General features: G+C 37.1%; 1 long non-coding RNA gene across 1 annotated transcript; it reads right to left on the reverse strand.

The window, feature by feature from the left end:
* On the reverse strand, window positions 1-1,023 carry LOC114295728 (uncharacterized). The gene is made up of 4 exons (XR_003640989.2): window positions 892-1,023; window positions 625-797; window positions 382-533; window positions 1-239 (listed from the first exon to the last, which is right to left on the reverse strand). It is a non-coding gene; the product is annotated as an uncharacterized LOC114295728 (long non-coding RNA).
* Between the last annotated feature and the right edge of the window lie 10,934 nt (window positions 1,024-11,957).

Below are 11,957 nucleotides of genomic sequence, written 5' to 3' on the forward strand. Positions count from 1 at the left end.
AAGACTCGAATCTTGAATCTTAAATTTAATAAATAAGACTCTTATTACTTACACAATATACCATACACAATTTTATTTTAATTGCACAGTATCGTATGCTAACCGCTAATGAATTGATATTTCTTTTTCTTTTTATTTATTTTTTTAATGACTCACTCAATGTACTCAATATCCACATTTTGATATGGTTGATGCATCAACTCAAATCCTTCTTCATCATGTGATTGTATTTGTATATCCTGTCAAGCAGTGAACCAAGTCACCGACACTAGGAAAAACGATCAAATTCATAGGAAAAGTGAAACAGTGATAAGGCATGGTGTGCCATTATCCCTTTGTTTCAAAACCAAATCATAAGGATCACAACATTATAACAAATACCTGTGTATTTGTTAGATGATGTGTTGGCTGATCTTGGGCGATTGAGTAGGCTTGGGGTTGAGACATTCGATAATAAGGCTCTTTGAGATCAAATTTGCTGGACGATGTCTGGACTATTCCTCATTGTCCGGCACCAGCGCCCCAACTTTTAGCTATTTAAGTTCATTTACCACTAATTAGATCATTTAAAGAATCCTATTAACAAACAAATACAACTGAACTAGTTATATCATGAACACTAACTTGTCATCGTTAAGTTAATAGAATAACTGTGAGCATTGTGTGCAATCATGTGGAGTCGGCTTGTAATTTCTTGTCCTGGCATGACATAAAGTGGCTGAGAGAGGACGCAACGCAGCTGATACTAGTGGGTTGTAGGCGCACCCGGAGCTGTGCTCAGCCACCTTTGTACAGTACTGTAGAACAAGGAATTAACAATGGTTGTGAGAGAGAAAGAGAGAGAGAGAGAGAGAGAGAGAGAACATTATTAATCAAACATCAAATGATTACCTCCTATCGAACAATGCATCAAACCAACACGCCAACCCATGAATTCTAGTACCCACAGGGGCTTCGAATTCCAATGGAACATCAATTTCATACAACTCCTCTTCCTACAGAATGAAAAATATTAGACAATCATCAAGCTTTATTTCATACTTAAATCCAATTCAACATGGATATATTACAGCCTCTATGGATAGTTTCATAATCAGGTTGCATCATATTCCATCACCCAAACAATCCCACAAAGTTTACAAAACAGAACGTCATATATACCCTGCAAAGAAAGACAATGTGATCGGCTATCAAATCCTTTTTGTACCCTTGTAGACCCTGTTTGTGATCCATAATTTCAGCAGTGCCATAGTTACAGAAACAATAATTCCATTCCACAAAACCTTTTTAACTTGACCTCTTTGAATCCAAGAATGGCCACCAGTCATGGACTATGAAAGAACAATTGTTGTACTGATAAAGAAACAAGTAATTTTTTTATAAATACTATAACAAATATTGTGGTTGGTAGGTGATAGTTCTTATTTAGAAAGTTAACTATATTGTAAACACCTCATTTTTGACTACCCTTACGATTTGGATACCACCACTTGCACACCCAATGATGAATGTGTATATGCTTGTCAAGTGCTCGAAGTCCTCAACAGAATGCCACATTTTGAATATTCAAACCCTATACACCTTTTCCCTTGTTTCGGACCACAACCATAGTTTTTCAAGCCTGAAAAACCTTGGGACCTGCCGGCCACCACTGTTGGCTGCCGGCCACTGATCTTGGCTGCCGGCCAGAATTAGTGTGTTTTGGCAGATATTTTTGCCAGCTTTGCCAGCTGTGCCACAGATGTATGCACTTGTTTACACGTGTATGTGTTGATATTTCTGAGGGAGTTTGATGTTTGTCTATATGTAGGAGACCTCCCCTTCCATCTTTAAGGTTGGAAAATTTTGAAGCAAAATATTTTCTCTCTCTCTCTATAATTCTCTCGCTCTCTCTTGCAAATTTCTTGAGCTTTTACCTATACACTCTAAACCAAACATTGTGGTCTTTGTGCTGAGGTGCATTTGAGACTACTTTGAGCTCTTTAGGGTGTGTAAGTGTTGGTTTAACACTTGGAAAGTGTTCTCCTCTTCAAGAGGTATAAGTCTTGGCTTATTGCTTTGCTTTGCTTTAATTGCTATTTTACCTACCGTTTTTGGGTTGTCTAAACTCTAAAATTTTGGGCTGAAACTTATGGTTGAAGGCAAATAAGGGTGGAGGGGTGGCTCACCATTCCTTTTACCTAGCTTCCAAGGCCTTTACTCTTGTGTTTCCCACTCTGTTGTAACCTTTTTTTGAGCTTTTAAATGCTGATTTTCAGAGTTTTTGTAGTGGCTAAAAACATGTTTTGAGGTCCAAAAATGGAGGGGGTAGCCTCCCCTCCTTATGCTTTGTTTACTAGTTTATATAGCTCCATGTTTTAACTTATTATTCTAGCTATTTTTGTCTTAATTTCAGCATGTTTTAGGACTGATTTGGCACTGTTTTAGGACTGTTTTTGGTTGTTCATTGCATTTGAGCTTTGTATTGCATGTTTGTAGTGTAATAGTCCTCATAGGTTAGTGATTTAGGCCTTAGCCACCAACTTATTTGAGTTGATATCATTTGTTTATGGCTTTCCATACTTGTTTTCACTTCTAATCACCTCTGCAACCTCCCTCCTTTCTTGGCTTTGGCTTTGGCTTTAGCTTTTGCTTTGCTTTGCTTTGAAAGTTGGTTCAAACTAGTTGCTTGTTTAAAGCATGAGATTGAGTTCTTGTGCTTAATGGTTTAATCCCTTTAGGGGTTCATTACCAATGGCATGACACTTCTCTCATGCCTAAAACAACACTTGGTTTGATGCTTCTTTTCATTAGAGAACTTAAAGCTCACCTTTGGACTTAATTTATTAAAAAATGGTTGGTAATTAAAATGGAGTAATAAAATAATGACTCAAAATGATGCAAGATAATAACTTGGTTAGGGTTCAATAGGACGTTAATTGAACCCTTTGAGTCTTGAATCATTTCATACTTGTTAGTGATGAAAACGGTTCAAGAGTCATTGTCAACCACATCCCTTGATCAATCCATGATAAGAAGGGGGTTTGAGAGTCTTTATTTGTTGCATTTATTAAAATTGTACCATTTGGTTCATAGGCCATCATGCAATGAAATTGTATCGATTGATGGTTCGTGAATTAAATTTACTACTCGTTTGAGCTGTTTGATGATAAGGAGGGGTAAGTTGTACAAATAACCCTTGAAAATACCTTGGTTGTGCTCTATTTGCTCTCTATTGCAGTAGGAGAAACCAGGATTTTATGGTCGGCAGGCCACTATTTCTGGACTGTAGGCCATCATTTGTGGTCGGCAGGCCACCACTTTTGGCCTGTCGGCCACTTTTGTCAAATTGAGAAGTGCCCTTTTGAAATAGAACAGAGTTAGTTTTGAAGTGAAAAACAGTGCGAGATGTTCTACTGTGCAACAGAAGCATTCTGACAGCAGAACAGTGGGCTTTTCGGGTAAAAATCCGTGCATGCATAAGCATTTCACTTACTTATCGAGGCTCTTTTGCTTATGAACTTATAATAGCTAGCTAACTAGTTAATTTGTGTTGTAATTAATTAATTAGAAGTTGCTAGTTATTTAGTTTGTTGTTGTAATAATTAAGTTAGCATAGTTTAAATTCGTTTTGTAATAGTTAGTTAATTCGTAGTAATTAGCTTAGCTAGTTAGTTTATTCGGACCCTCCTGCGTGAGGGCGCAAACTTATAATAACGTGTATGTCTTCTAACCCCATGTCTTTTTCCCTTTTATTTACTAGCTTATGTTGGTTAGTTTAGGGCATCATGTTTTGTTTAGCATTTCTCATGCCTTGCATCCACTTGTCTTGCATATATCAAGGCTCGGTTCATCATTCTAACTTGTACTATTAGTTTAACACTTCTTTGAATACGTGCTTAAGACCGCATGCTATCAAATCGATTTATATGCCATATTAGTAGCCAAGGCTAGTAATTGCATATCGTATGTGTTACATTAGTCACATTACATAATTAGGATCGCGCATTTTTCCGAACTCTTTCATCTTTTTGGCTTGGAGTACTAGGTGAACTTTTATTTTGCTTTAGCATAATTGCATGAGTGTGAGTGTTTCCATGTCTAGCATGCTTGCCATGAGACTAAGTGCTTATCTGATAAACTGATTGAATGCTTGTGGATGAAGGGTAATTACTTGAATTGTAATAATTTGAGTAATGTACATATGTGATTACTTTTTCAAGTGGTACAGATTCGAAACAATTTTCAAAAATAAACATGAGATCAAGTGTTCTAATTCTTGCAACTTAGTCTATACTTGCGTGCGCATCACATAGTAATGCTAGCCTAATAATCGAAACAAAAGCATATAATGTAAATAAGATTCACATTATGATTAGTAGAGACCGATCTTTGATCGGGTAAGCGGGGGTTCTCAATTCACGACCTTCCCCTCTCGTACTTAAGTTCCCGAGCCAAGACAATCTTGGTGATGACAGACACGTGGCCTTTGGCACGAGTCATGGGTTTCTTAAATTTTCTAAAAATATTTAGGTGGTGACTCTGTATCTGGCAAAGCAGTTCATTATTGGCAATTTGATTCAAAATAGATTTTTTTAAAAATTTGACAGATTTGGACTCTTTGGTGTTTATCTATTTCACATTTCACTTGTAAAATTAGATTCAGAACCATGGGAGTCCAATACTGTGGGGCTTATTTGTCTTCCGAAAGAGGGCACGAAAAGTCGAGCTACATACCTTTATAGAAGTACAGTTAATTGCATGAGATATTGCTGGAGCCACCAATAGATTAGGATCAAAAGCATCCACCACTGGCTGTACAGAAAGTGAAGGAGAGAGAGAGAGAGAGAGAGAGAGAGAGAGAGAGAGAGAGAGAGAGAGAGAGATCATTAGAGGTCACCATGATAATAACAGAAAAACCAACATAATTACTGTCAATAAACATGACAGACAGAAGTGAATACACAGACACAATGTACTCAAAAGTTTCAAGAACCTTTGAACAATGCTTTACCATCACGTTGATGGTAACCATGGAGTGCAGATACACACACACACATTGTACTTGAAAGCTTCAAGAACCTTTCAACAATGCTTTCCTGCCAACACATTTATAATATGAGTGTTCAAATTGACCTAATTCAATTCATATGTGGAAGTTGCAGGCAGGTTTTTTCTGTCATTGACTGTGTAAGGATTTACCACAATCTAACAATGTGATTGTTCACAATGTCTACTTTCAACTAGAATCCCTTAAAATTTTCTCCTAATTTTTCTTTCTACATAGACTACATCATCCACATCATGGTCTAACTCTTCTAATGAAGGACAAATAACAGATTCTTCCAGAATGACACACTTCAAGAAAGAAAGGCATGAGGGAATAAATTTTGGTAGAGAGCATGAGGGAAAGGAAGAGAAAGAGTGGAGAGGCCAATTTTCCACCCGAGGGCCCAAAATTCTTTCCATTCAAAAAAGGGCATAAAAGGGGCAGGTAGGGACAGACTTCCACTTTTTAAAAGTTTGAAATGACTTTTGGTCCTTCACAAGTTGTAACTAATCAACTTCAAATAAAGTGAGGGTAAAACATTAAAATGACATAAAGTCGTAAACCCATCTCTTTCGTTCCTCTTTTCCTTTTCATCTTACCAAACAAATTGATGAAAACTAACGATCCCTTCCCTCCTATTTCTTTCCTACAAAACATAGCATTAGTGCAACAACCACCATATCTACATGCAAAGAAAGACGAAGTGTATGAAATGTCAGAAAACCTCACATGAGCAAGCATACAATTGCATGGTTGAACTGGACTAATTTGGCATTTTGGATGCAAAATGCTTTAGTCAAATCTTGCTGTCAAAATGACCTATGTTGAGGAGATCTTTTATTGAAGAGAAAAATGAGAAAGGACAGGGGTCAAATCCTTGTGATGATCTACTAAAGTCTTTCAACATCACACTTTTAAAATTAAAATTGGAAGGGCATCACATTCTTATTTTTGATAAGTGAAACTAGAAGGGGATCATGCTTCAACCATTCATCATATATTTTTTCTGTTTATAACATCAAAGCGATGTGCATAATAAGAACAAAGGTTTTGTTGAGTTGACTTGAGCCATTTTCTAGCGACATATTTACAGTAGTGTAAGTAAACAAAAGAAAGAACACAATTTCATTCCTCCCATAAAAAAAATAAAAAAAATCATACCTCCCATCCATGCCAACTATAATGACAGCGTTCTGAGATCCAAATGCTGCAATGAATTCGGTGTATTTTGGAAAGTGAAACTGGGCAAATGACCATTCTGAGCTAAAATACTTTGGTAACACCCCTGAAAAAGCACAGAAACAAGAGAGTTTGAGGCAACATCAAAACAATCCTCAGATATGAATTATTTTGGAGACTCGTAGTACTGGAAAAATGAACAAAGTTTGGACAAAACCTATCAAGCAATGGTGTAGTAACAAAATATACCGCTGGTTAAACAGTAGTTCAACTAGTAAAAATAAGGGCCAGAAGATGTTTACAAATTCAAAGTCTTTTTTTTTTTTTTTTTCTTTTTTTCTCCTTTTTTTTAAGACAAATTAAAAAAAGTCTAGTTCTATTTAGGTGATTCTTGGCAATTTCATAGAAAAAGAAACAGTGATATGTCAAAATAATAAAAAATTGAAGTCACAATAGTCATAAATGGACCTTGTACAATGGCATGCCTTATTTCTTAAACCCTCAATGCAAACCATACAAACATAGAAATTTTTTGACAATCATTCCAAGCTTGAGGTCAGAAATAACTTCTTGATAAACCTCTCTTACCTTTCATAAAAGACAATGATAAACCAGGATTAGCACTGGTACTTGGAGAAATAAGAGCATCAAGGGAAGATGATGAATTGTGGGAAACCATTGCTGGACTTTGAACAGCACTCGAACAAGTAGATGAGTCCTCTCCCACAACTTGAACTCTGAGGCTGAATTAATGCATAGGACCCTTGTCACTTGACACAGCCAACCACTTGACATTAGGAGAGAGAGCAATACTAAAAATATCTGTTTTTACACTCCTCTGCGTACTTATTCAAAGGCAACAACATTTACGTAACAGGGAAAAATTACAAATGCAAATGCAAATGCGCAAAAAAAAAAAAAAAAAAAGGAGAAACCTAATGGAGACAAACTGAATACGCCAGCAACTTATAGGCAAAGAGAAATGGGATGAGGTTGTGGTAGGTCTAATGTTCAAATCTAGCCCAGAGGCTAAGAAAGTAATAAATAGATCACTTAGAAACATGAATTACTATCATACACAAGACAACAACATGCGGATCCACTTACACCAGAATGTGGTACGATATTAAGCAGGATTATAAGCTTTTGCATATTTCTCAATTAAGTTAGGGAGTGATAAAGTAACTTTAAGCAAGACCAGATTTTCATTTAATGGTTCGAAAATGATACATGCAACATGTATTTTTAGCATGCACATGATTTCTACTCCTATCGCTACATAGTGACTGACCTCTTACAAAAGGCCCATACTTTTAGGAGACACAGTGCACTCTCAATCTCCCATATAGCGAGTCTTAATTTCTTAATTCATCTTGATTTAGGTCTTGTTCAATATGCATAAAGACATAACACAATTTCTTGATCTTTACATAAAGAGTAATCTTAACTTTGAAGAAGCAAAGAGAATATAAGCTAATTTTAATTAAGTTGGTGGTCTCCAACAATGATGCTAAAAAGGCTTGGCACTAAAATGGAAAGAAGGAATTTCCATTATCTATTGAACATTGAAAGAGTGGAAATTCAACTAGTACTACAAATACAATGTCGTCCAAATGTCCCTAAAAGCCTCAACAATAACCCCGTAATAATGATGCGAATTCAATGAGAAAAAACACTCCAACAGTTGCTCCAAATCTCTCGCCTCAAACAATTGCTTCGCTAATATCATCTCCATCATCGATCTCTTGAAATCGTCATATGGGTCCACCGATTCCTTCATCACCGCGAAGCTGTCCTTCACTTTCCCCTTCACTGCAAACAACAGTATCAGCTTCTTCAACCCCGATAACCTCACCGGCGACTCAATCTCTGGCGATCACACATTTCCTCATTTCGAAACGTTGCATTTCGCTCCCTTCATCATTTTCTTGTGATTTCGTGAAAACGAAGCTAGCATTACGATCTCTTTTTCTTCATTGTCTCTCTCGTAGCCAAACAACCCATTGTCAACCAAGGAAGTGCTGATAGGGTGTCGGGTCATCGCTTTCTTTTTTTTGCTCTGTCGTTTCTTTTTTGCTAGCGGAGCAGGAGGAGGAGGAGGAGGAGAAGGAGGAGGAGGAGGAGGAGGAGGAGGGAAGAGGTCGTTGTCGGAATTGCCGGAGATGAAGGAGTTGTAGATTTCGCGACACGGCGTCTCGTCCCACTTGAATTCCAGTGATTTTGTGAGGTCGTCTTCAGAGCTACGTCCCAAATTTCTAGCCCAAATGATAAGACAATAATCATGGCTCTTTCAAGAAAAATCGAATATAAATCTCCAAACTTACATTACATGATATAATAGTTCTTCATGCAACAATACATTAATCCAACAACAAGTAAATAAACAAATAAATACCCCCAAGGGTTTACAAGTTTCCAAGGCTTGAGCTTGGTTACACAAAATGGTTATTCAAACCCACACAAACATAGCCCTTGGCTTACACACAGAGTCAAGCGAAATGAGAGTATTGTACTCCCAACACACATACTTCCACGCCCCTAGTTGGGTGGGATCACCACATCTTTTCTTGCACAAAAATCCCGTAAGGTGAGCATAAAGCCCAGTAGGAAATTCTTAACAAAGTATATACATTTTATACAAGTCTCAAGAGATGAAATGCACATGGCATGCTATGCTCTTTTTGAAGATAAATCACATTTTCATCTTTTGAAAACCATCATGCTCAATGATATCATATAATTTCAATTGTTCAAAACTTAACAATTTATTTCAAAGGCGGTAAATACGACTCTGGTAATCCCTAGGTCGGTGTCTGCAAGTAGACTATACAAGTACTACCAAATTGTCATTTTTACCGGTATTAACCGGAAGGCTCGACACCTATCCGCGCGAGTTTTCGGCCTTTCACCCCGGACTCTCAGGCCAACTTATTCAATATCATCTACATCACCTATCAAGATTTACCAACGTATTTACCCCAAAACATTCCATGAAAACTTATTTCTCAACATTCTTTTCTCAATGCAAGTTTTCAAATCAACTTTCAAAATTTAATATAATCAAATGAATTGATACGCCAATTTCACAAGATGAATATAAATACTTTTATTCCAATTTATCATCCAAGGAATAACACAATTCCCTCTTCTCAAGTATCCTCGCCAATTAGATATTTCAAGACTATTTCAACGTTTTGAACAATAATTTCCAAAATGAACAACAATCTCATATTCCCTGAAATTCATCATTTATATAAATATAAATAAGAAATTTTCCAAACATCCATTTATTTTGACACACAAAATAATTATAACAATATTATTCATAGATTTTTAGTCTCCTTTAAAAAAAAAATCTCCAAATTCTAGGTTTTTTCACCAAAACTATACAACTTAAATCTTTTGAAAGAAAACTTTAAAAAATCATCTTTTCTTCAATCAACGAAGATTAAAACCGATAAGATCATTTTAAAAGAACAAGAGACAAACCCATTTTCAAAATCGCTCAACTTCTTGAATCAACAATCAATTTTCAAAGCTATTGAAAGATGATTTTGAAAATCATATAGATCTTGCAAAAATATATATATAACTCTAAGAAAATCCCTACCTCAAGTTTTGAAAAAGAAATGAGATGAAACCCCCAAAATCAACGATGTCGAAACTCGATCTTCACTGCACATAACGAAGCCCTCAAGAAGTTAACCAACTTTGATGAAGAACTTATGGCAGAACTCTAATCGATCTTGAGAAATCAAGGTTTTGATCCAATTTGGAAGAAACGGAGATGAAAGGGTTTTGAGAGAGAGAGATTTATATAAAAGTGATCTGAAATATCAGATTCACGAACTGATATAACATGGTCTGCTCGAGCGTGGAAAGCCCCGCTCGAGCGTCAAATACACTTTCCCAGTACTTTTGCAGGCAGGTCAAACTTCTGGAACCAAACATTCTCTGCTTGAGCACATAAACGATTGCTCGAGTGGACAAGCAACTTTTAATGCATTTTGCATTTTTGCTTTAGGGGCGCTGCCCCTCAACCCCGCCAGGGCGCTGCCCTAGGACCCGCCAAGGGGCGCTACCCCTTGGACCCCCGCGAGCTGACCGGGCAGCTCGATCCCCGTTAGGGCATTGCCCTTGGACCCGCCAAGGGGCGTTGCCTCTTGGACCCTCACGATCTGACCGAGCAGCTCAATCCCTGACATACTCAACGAAGTGGCAAAACTGGGATCGCTAAATGTACTGTGTACGGAACCCACATCCGACGGATGAGAAAATAGAAGACAAGTGGTGCTTGAAGGAGGAGCGGTGGGGTTTGAAAGTCGACGAGCAGTCAATGAAGATGGGTGTAGCTCAACTTTTCATGCTTCTTTCGGATACGACTAGCCTTACAGTTCGGACTCCCGTGGTTCTGAATCTGATCTCACAAGTGCAATGTGAAATAGATAAACACAAAGAGTCCAAATTCGACAAATATTTTAAAAAATTGATTTTAAATCAAAATGTCAAAAATGGACTGCTTTGCCAGATACAGAGTCACTACCTAAATATTTTTAAGAAATTTAGGAAACCCATGACTCGTGCCAAAGGCTATGTGTCCGTCATCACCAAGATTATCTCGGCTCGAGAACTTAAGTACGAGAGGGGAAGGTTATGAATTGAGCACCCTACTCGCCCGATCAAAGATCGGCCTCTACTAATCATGATGTGAATCTTATTTACATTACTATGTGATGCGCACACAAGTATAGACTAATTTGTAAAAATTGGAACACTTTGATTCATGTTTGTTTTAATATTGTTTCGAATATGTATCACTTAAAAAAATGATCTCATATGTACATTACTCAAATTGTTCCAATTCAAACAACTAGCCTTCATCTACAGACATTTAAGTAATGATATCAATTAAGCACTTAGTATCACAACCCAAACCCACCCCTATAGGTTTAGCATCGTAACCGGCCAGTAATCCTTAGATTACCAAAGGCCTTATAACATAATAAGGTATAATTAGGGGCTGCGGAAGTAATTACATAAAATATATATAGTTCATCGAGCTGTGAAGACATACATGGGATAGATAATCTTAAACTTTTATAAACATACGAGTGATGACAAAAGATACAATATTTACACATCACTTTATGTACATAAAAACAGAGAAACTTGTTTAGGGAGCAAAACAACAAAATCTTATGCAATCATAACAACATAGTCACTAGACTTGACTTAATTTGGAACCCCCTCGGGAGGCGCAAAGGTAGGCTGACAAAAATTGCGATGCTAGATCCTCAACCCTGAGCTTGGTCATGTGCCTGATCACCTATATACATAATATAAATAATGAGCGAAAATTCAGTGAATAATAAAAGAGTAAAGGGTTAAATGAATGATATCTCGTAATTAAATCCATATACAGAACCAATTCATATTCATGTTCTCATTCAGTGCGTATACAAAATTTAGGAACCATGCTTGATCATTTTTAGTTCATCCGTTAGCGTTAACAGATCATATATAGAACATCATAGATTATACTTGTCAGTTCCATAGAGGAACCTCCGGCGGGTACAGATAACTTGCCAGTTCCATAAAGGAACCTCCGGCGGGTACAGATAACTTGCCAGTTCCATAAAGGAACCTCCAGTTGGGTACAGATAACTTGCTAGTTCTATTAAGGAACCTCCGGAGTGGATATAGATAACTTGCCAGTTCCATAAAAAAACCTCCAACGGGGTACAGATAA

Source organism: Camellia sinensis, chromosome 6 (assembly GCF_055761805.1).
Source record: "Camellia sinensis isolate YWXY chromosome 6, ASM5576180v1, whole genome shotgun sequence".
In the NCBI taxonomy this organism is placed as follows: Eukaryota; Viridiplantae; Streptophyta; class Magnoliopsida; order Ericales; family Theaceae; genus Camellia; species Camellia sinensis.